The sequence below is a fragment of the Schistocerca serialis genome, chromosome 6, assembly GCF_023864345.2.
Source record: "Schistocerca serialis cubense isolate TAMUIC-IGC-003099 chromosome 6, iqSchSeri2.2, whole genome shotgun sequence".
Lineage (NCBI taxonomy): Eukaryota > Metazoa > Arthropoda > Insecta > Orthoptera > Acrididae > Schistocerca > Schistocerca serialis.
The window spans coordinates 181,088,218-181,096,924 of record NC_064643.1 but is presented as its reverse complement, the minus strand read 5'-3'; the positions used below and the strand labels follow the sequence as shown (position 1 = coordinate 181,096,924).

The following is an 8,707-nucleotide window of genomic DNA, read 5'->3' as shown; positions in this document are numbered from 1 at the left end:
AGTACAGGAGAAGTGCCAGTTATGACCACAAATATTCTTTACCTGCATCAGTAATAAATGAAATTAAATCCATATTTAGAGACCTTTGTAAAGATATGTTGTTGAAGAAAAGTCTTCATGGGAAAATCCAAAATTTAAATGAATGAGCAAGTTCTGTCATTTGAAACCAGTTACTGAAAACTCTATTTGTTCAGCTTACAACCCTCAAATTTGGTGTTTGTGGTGCTATTTTATGCTTCAATGATAATGTAATTAGAAAACTTCATGTTTTGGAATTATTGGGCATAAAATCTAGTGGAAATACTACAAAATCCTTGGTGCAAATTGATAAAGAGAGAATCTGCAAAGCAGATATTGCTAATTTACAATGCACAAAAGCAGCCGGACAGAAAGAAGTGGGACCAAGAGAAGAAAAGCAGATCAATATGATTCAGATGATGCTCAGTATATAGGAAAATATTAGTGGTAAGTAATTCTCATCATTAACTATACTAGAATTGCAATATTAATCTTTAAATGGATTTTTCTCAAAACTACATTTTTTGACTTTCAGGTACCATTATTTGGTAAACTAATGGGGTAGAAACATGAAATTTGGTCAATTTGTACTGCAGATGGTAATAAGTTATTAGAAGTAAATTGAGAACCATCAAACAATCATAAACTGTTTTATAATAATTAATGTACAAAAAAAGTTAAATTTTGCTAGTGAAAGAATAACATTTTTTCCTACGAAACCATAAGAGGTATTATGTTTATTTTACTTGTAAATTGAGGTATATATATAATATGCGGTAAAAAGTTCATTGTTTTGTCACTGATAGTTCATTTGAAAAGTGTACCTATTCAAAGGGTAAAATAGCTTTGGCAGAATAGGGATAAAAATTGCCTTCTGTCTTCCTTTAAGGGACGTAAAATTTGTATACGTTGTAGGAATATTGTGACCGCTTCAGAAAATGTGTAATCTGCCTTGTTCTACATCGCTCTCCTTCATGATGTAATTTTATGGATGTGATAAGTGAGTGGATGCGACTGCGGTACACCTGCTCTTAAAATGACTAGTCAGTATTGAAGTTTGCATTACAGTATCGTCTTGCTCCACTGTATTGCCTTCTTCCATTACATTCTTTGTATTTTTTGCGCATCGCCTTCGAAATGTACGAATTCCCCATTCCCTCTGATGTTCATAGTTTATAACTTTTTTTCCAACCTGCGTTCTGGTCTTACACATCATAATATTTCAACTTCAGCATTTTGTGAGCGCGTATACATCGTTGTATATAAATTTGTAAATCAATGTGACGTTAAGATTCTTTGCTTTCGACACAGCCGTAATTAAAATGCATGTATTTTGCCTGGTTGTTTTTCTCTAATGACGCTGAATTACTGAGAAATCTATTTTATTTGAATAGTTTCCGAAATAGATATTTTTACGTTGCTACAGAGTCACTGCATAGTTAACCCTCATATGCTTAATAGTTTCTTTATTTTACCTGTGCAAGATATTTAGTTTGGTTTGGCGCCATCTCGTTTATTTTGTCTACGATGGTGACGTTTGTATTTCGTACGACAGGATTGGACGTTGTAGTTTGTACGTGGAAGTCTGGAAGAGCTCTCCACTTGGTTTTTACATTAAGCCCTTGGCGGGTGTGTTTGTGTCATCGAACTTTTGGCACGGTCGTGATCTGCCATATGTAAGTTTAATAAATACGCGACATAACTGTTTATTCTATCCTCGCATTCCATAGTTTTAATTTTGAGATTAGTCAGCTGGTTTAAAAAGCAACGAGAAAAACTAATAACCTCAATCTCGTAATGGATTGTAGGGCTGCAGCCTTGATACCTCAAACTACAGTATTAAAACTTCACAAAACGGAGAAAGTTCTTCCCTTAAATTAAGCATGTATTGGGAAACTGCGATACGGATAAGCTCTTTAGTGTTTGCAAATTTACTTTATAACGACACAGTGAAATCTAGTCGCTACATTACCCACCTCGAAATGTTGTTTCTAGAGGAAAGTATTCAAAAGGGAAAGTAAATTAAATTTGTTTTGTAATAAATACGTTTACTGTAAAGTCAGCGAATCCCATGAGACTTTGTCAAGTAAATTAAAATTGTCTAATCTTAACACAAATGAGAATTAGTGTATTGTTATACAAATACTCGGTTTTTCTATCCCAAATCTGAATCTTTTATTCAGGCAGAGTACTTTTTTTCATTTACTGTACATTAAATGCCATATGCACTAAAAGGCAATCACAGGTATTGAGCGCAAAAATAATGCAACAGACCCTATGTTAATAGATTTTGATTTAAACAAGAATGATCAGTGTTTTATTCATAACTAATTAAGAAATAAGGCTGAAATAAAATGCAATCATAACGTTTTAAGGCAATTGAAGGGTTACAGTGTCTTGAGGTCTAGCTATGAATGTGAGAGAAAAAAGGAAAAGAATTTAAGCCACTGTATTGTCTGAGTGGGTGTCCCTTTGATGTTAGCCGTGTCCAAAAAAGGGCTTAAACATGGTGTAAAATTCAAAACTTAGTGCTGTGTAGATTATTCTATTAAATTTCTGGTGAACTTCCAGATTTCAGTTACTTACTTCCATGATAGAATGGCCCAGAGTTCTGGTCGCCTTCAGGTGTGTACTAGTGAAAGCACACCGTTTTGGGAGCTTTGTGGCAGCAAGTTGCTGACATCCACCACTCCTGCCTAAATTTTATGGAACAACTTGTAGTTTGTATGCATAATAAATTAACATTTAAATTTTTTCCCAACATTTTGTTGACAGGGAACCACCAGCTTTATCAAATTTCGTAAAGTGTTTATTAACAGTTCTGTCAACAGTTGCACTACTTACATTAGGCTAAAACAAATACTGCAACTGTTGATAGAATCATTAATAAACATTTCAAGAAATTTAAAAAGTGTTGTGTTATTGTCATTAAAGTGAATTATTTGTAAAGAAATATTGGTAGTAACTGGTATGGATATCATCTCTGTGGACCGATGATACTCTAGGTTACATTAAAAACACCTTGTCATATGGACTCATAGTGAGGAGATTGTTGAAGATGTAGAGAATGGCAGAAAAGTTTGAAATATTATATCCTTGTTGTAGAGGCCCAAGTTGTGTCATTATTCGCCGTCCTACTTTTCATTTCTGTCATTTTGACTTTTCCTTTCTTCCAGGAAAACACCTGTTTTCATGAAGGCAAGTGAAGTTCTTGTGCAGTTGACATTCATTAGAGAGTTGCAGCAAAAAAAGGGATGTAGTAATTGTTGTTGCTTTAGTTATGTAAATAAATGATCACTTTTGTTATCTTAAAAATTTTCAGATCATTTCTATATGCAACCAAATAACTGCAATTTTCATTTAGCCAGATGAATTTCTTCTTAATTTATTGAGGCTGCATCAGTGGTAGCATGTGCATTGGAGATGCCTTGATAAATGTAGGCGTTCAGTTGCACATAGACACAATTATTAGTATAATATGGATAGCAACAAATGTAGACAGACCAACAATGTTAAAGAGATCTGTTTTTCCTTTGTCTTCTTAAGGACAGCCATCAACCTAAAATTATGACATTCCCCACCCCTCCAACTTTAACACACATTCTTTCTGCATTGGTAGGTGTTGTCTTGTCAGGAGTCATCATTTTTGCCTCTCAGCACTGTCACAAAGTGTGCATCTCCTGCATTTATGTGGTTCATGTATGATACACATATGCAATGTTTATATTGCTAAGAACATGAATGAGAAATCATGTATTAGAGAGCTTCTTAAATGTCTAATCCCTGCAACATTTGTTAAAAGTTTCTGATTCTGAAATTGTAAAGGTCAGAAAGTTGACTTACTTACCATATTTTCATCCACAAATGTCAGGCACTATAATATTCTAGGGTAACTTGACATTGGGCCAAAAGGATGTCTGTTGAGCAGAAGCATGTAATGTGTGGTGTGCACTCTAGAACCCCTTGTAGACAGCTATTTATAAACAGTTATCAGCAACTGACCCCTATAAACAAGACTAACAATCATAAGTGCAATCTACATCTACATGGATACTCTGCAAATCACATTTAAGTGCCTGGCAGAGGGTTCATCGAACCGCCTTCACAATTCTCTATTATTCCAATCTAATATAGTGCGCGGAAAGAATGAACACCTATATCTTTCCATACAAGCTCTGATTTCCCTTTTTTATTGAGGTGATCGTTCATCCCTTTGTGGGTTGGTGTCAACAAAATATTTTCGCATTTGGAGGAGAAAGTTGGTGATTGGAATTTCGTGAGAAGATTCCATCGCAACGAAAAACACCTTTCTTTTAATGATTTCCAGCCCAAATCCTGTATCATTTCTGTGACACACTCCCATATTTCGCGATAATACAAAACGTGCTGCCTTTCTTTGAACGATGTCGCAGCTTGTTTCTTTGAATTTTTTCAATGTACTCCATCAGTCCTATCTGGTAAGGATCCCACACCGCGCAGCAGTATTCTAAAAGAGGATGGACAAGCATAGCCTAGGCAGTCTCTTTAGTAGGTCTGTTAAATTTTCTAAGTTACAGTTAGCCTTCCCCACATCATTTTCTATGTGTCCCTTCCAATTTAAGTTGTTCGTAATTGTGATACCTAGATATTTCGTTGAATTTACGGCTTTTAGATTAGAGTAATTTTTGTGTAATTGAAGTGTAGTGAGTTCCTTTTAGCACTCATGTGGATGACCTCACACTTTTAGTTATTTAGGGTCGACTGCCACTTTTTGCACCATTCAGATATCTTTTCTAAATCGTTTTGCAGTTTGTTTTGATCTTCTGATCACTTTATTAGTTGATAAACAATAATCTCATATACAAACAACCGAAGACGGCTGCTCAGATTGTCTCCCAAATCGTTTATATAGATAAGGAACAGCAAAGGGCCTATAACACTACCTTGGGTAATGCCAGAAATCACTTCTTTTTTACTCGATGACTTTCTGTCCATTACTACAAACTGTGACTTCTCTGACAGGAAATCACAAATCCAGCCACATAACTGAGACGATATTCCATAAGCACGCAATTTCACTACAAGCTGCTTGTGTGGTACAGTGTCAAAAACCTTCTGGAAATCCAGAAATCGGAATCGATGTGAAATCCCTTGTCAGTAGCACTCAACACTTCATGTGAATAAAGAGCTAGTTGTGTTTCACAGGAACGATGTTTTCTAAACCCGTGTTGACTGTGTGTCAATAGATCGTTTTCTTTGAGGTAATTCATAATGTTCGAACACAATATATGTTCCAAAATCCTGCTGCATATTGACGTTAATGATATGGGTCTGTAGATTAGTGGATTACTCCTACTACCTTTCTTGAATATTGGTGTGACCTATGCAACTTTCCAGTCTTTGGGTACGGATCTTTCATCGAGCGAATGGTTGTATATGATTGTTAAGTATGAGCTAATGCATCAGCATACTCTGAGAGGAATGTAATTGGTATACTGTCTGGACCAGAAGACTTGCTTTTATTAAGTGATTTAAGTTGCTTCACTACTCCGAGGATATTTACTTCCACATTACTCATGTTGACAGCTGCTCTCGATTCGAATTCTGGAATATTTACTTCATCTTCTTTTGTGAAGGCATTTCAGAAGGCTGTGTTTAGTAACTCTGCTTTGGCAGCACTGTCTTCTATAGTATCTCCATCGCTATCGCATAGAGGAGGCATTGATTGTTTCTTGCCGCTAACATACTTCACAAAAGACCAGAATCTCCTTGGATTTTCTGCCGGGTTTCGAGTCAAAGTTTCGTTGTGGAAACTATTATAAGCATGTCGCATTGAAGTCCGCGCTAAATTTCGAGCTTTTGTAAAAGATCGCCAATCTTGGGGATTTTGCGTCTGTTAAAATTTGGCATGTTTGTTTCATTGTTTGTGCAACAGTGTTCTAACCTGTTTTGTGTACCAAGGAAGATCAGCTCCTTCATTTGTTAATTTATTTGGTATATTAGAAGGCGATCCAGGATGGAATGTAACAGTATTATGAGAATGATAGGCTACTCACCATGTAGTTGAGATGCTGAGTCACAGATAGGCACAACAAAAAGCTGTCGAAAAGTGAGCTATCAGCCAACAAGGCACTTGTCGAAAATGGACCGCACGCACGCATGCAAGCGCCTGCAAGACCACAGTCTCTAGTGGCTGAAGCCAGACAGCAAGCAGCGGCACAGGATGGGAAAGGCAAATGGTTGGAGGTAAGGAGGAGAGCTGGGGTGGTGAGGGTGAGGGATAGTAGGTTAGTAATGGGGGATGGTAAAATGCTGCTTGTTGGAGCATGCAGGGACGGGGTAGAAAGAGGGTAGGGCAGCTAGGTACAGTTGGGAGGTTAGGCAGAGGGCGAGGGGGAGAGAGCGAGGGGGGGAGGGGTACTGGAAAAAGAGAAGTAAAAAGACTGGGTGCATTGGTGGAATAGAGGGGTGTGTAGTGCTGGAATGGAAACAGAGAAGCGGCTGGACAGGTGAGGGCAATGGATAAAGAAGGTTGAGGCAGGAAGGTTATGGGAACATAGGATGTATGCAGGAAGAGTTCCCACTTGTGCAATTCAGTAAAGCTGGTGTTGGTGGGAAGGATCCAGATGACACACGCTGTAAGCAGTCATTGAACTGAAGAACGTCGTGTTGGGTGACGTGCTCAGCAACAGGGTGGTCCAGTTCTCTCTTGGCCACTCTTGGTGGCCATTAATGTGGGCACACAGCTTATTAATTGTCATGTTATGTAGAATGCAGGACAGTGGTTGCACCTTAGCTTGTAGATCAAATGACTGGTTCGCAGGTAGCCCTGTCTTTGATGGGATAGATGATGATTGTGATTGGACTGGAGTAGGTGGTGGTGTGAGGATATAAGGGACAGGACAGACCTAGATGCAAGACCTGTCTCATACATCCTCCAACTACCACTTACTCCTGTTTGGATGGGAGACGAGACTGGGGAGTAGATGATAGGATAGAGGGAGTGGAAACTGTTGGGTGGAGGTTGTGGGGACAATATGTTACTGTAGGTTGAAGCCAGGATAATCTTGGGAGTAGAGATGTTTCGTAAGGATAACTCCCATCAGTGCAGTTCAGAAAAGCTGGTGGTGGAGGGAAGGATCCAGATGGCTCCGGTAGTGAACCAGCCATTGAAATCAAATTGAGCCATCTGGATCTTTCCCTCCACCACCTCCATTCCTGAACTGTGCAGATGCGAGTTATCCTTACAACACATTCTCTGCTCCTGTCATTATCCCAGCCTCGACCTACGGTAAAATACTGTCCCCACACCCAACAGTTTCCACCCTCTCTGCCCTGTCATCTCCTCCGCATTTTCGTCTCCCAACCTGTTAATTTGCAGCCTTCTGTCAATGCATCCACCCATCTTTCCTCGCTCCTCTCCTTTTTTGTCCTTTTTTCACCACATCCTTGCCCCACTGCCTCCTGGTGCTGTGCCAATTGGCAGTCTAGTCCCTGCACACTCCACCAGACAGTGGTCATCTCTCTCCCAACCAAACACTGTTATCCCTTCCCAACACCCCCCACATTGACGCTTGCATCCACTGTGATTTTGCAGTCTGGCTCGAGATGCTGGAGTTGGCGGTCGTGTGGGCGTGAAGTGTGCTTGCTTGCTTGCTTGTTTGTGTGTGTTCATGTGTATCTTTACTTACGAGGGCTGTGTCCGAAAGCTATATGTGAATATCTTTTAATCGTGCCTGTCTACAATTTGGCGTATCTTCTTTACAATAAGTAGCAATCTGTCTTTTCCTACATTGTTGATATTCCTACCTGGTGTTTCCTAGTTATTAGTTCTTTAATTAAAATAAAGTTACCACAGCATTTTCTCTTCCGTTCTCTAAGTACTAAAAATGGCTTTTTTTGTTTCAGTGATAGTGCCTGTTCCATTAGTGTAACCAGCAGGAAGTAACGATGAATGAGATACTCCTGACTAATGACACTGTTAACTTCACATTCATTCATGTTATGTAATGAGTGTGTGAACTTTGTCATCAATCGATGACACTTATTTTAACAATTGTGAGTATCAAGACCTTCAGGCTGGCTTTTCTTGTTATTAACGGTTCAAGGTTATTACAGACTTCAGAATCTTAGAGCACAATGGGAAAATAGAGTATCTCCTGCCCCCTCTGTCTTCATCTCCCATTGTCCTCGCAAGAGGTGTTTCCCTCCCTCTCAAACTGGGTGTGAGTGAGCTGCCTTGTCCCATTCTTTTATCCTTGGGAGTGAACTAGCTCTCCCAAAAGCTAGCTAATGGTTTTTTACGGCTTAAAAATATCTTGTCAGCAGTACTTGGAATTTTGCCTCCTGAAGACAAGTACAGGCAACTCAGTCTGTCGCTTTGTAATTAAGTAGTTTTTGTGTCAACCAAAGACCGTGTTTGGCTAGTTAGGTGGTACCATTTACACAGCGTTATGGTCCTTTCATACTTGAAGTAGGTGTCACTGCCAAATGGTGGTGTATTCTACACTAGACATGTTGACTTCGATTAGTCCAATATCAAATGGTGAATATGAAGTCACAATAAGTTGGAGTCTAGCATCGGAATTAATGAACTACCAGTGGTAAAGCTTGTTAATAGTCAAAACAATATTCGAGATGGGATTTTCTTGACAAAGTTTGTATGGTAAATTTTCCGCAATGTTGAGAACTGAAAGAATAGCAAGTTTCA

At 38.8% G+C, this 8,707-nt stretch overlaps 1 long non-coding RNA gene across 1 annotated transcript in view; it reads left to right on the top strand.

Moving 5' to 3' along the window:
- The first annotated feature begins 330 nt into the window (after positions 1 to 330).
- LOC126484034 (uncharacterized) overlaps positions 331 to 8,707 on the top strand; it is a 33,083-nt gene continuing 24,706 nt past the window's right edge. Inside the window, exons 1-2 of the long non-coding RNA XR_007587801.1 lie at positions 331 to 465; positions 7,906 to 8,055. This is a non-coding gene — a long non-coding RNA (uncharacterized LOC126484034). The remainder of the gene's footprint in view (positions 466 to 7,905; positions 8,056 to 8,707) is intronic.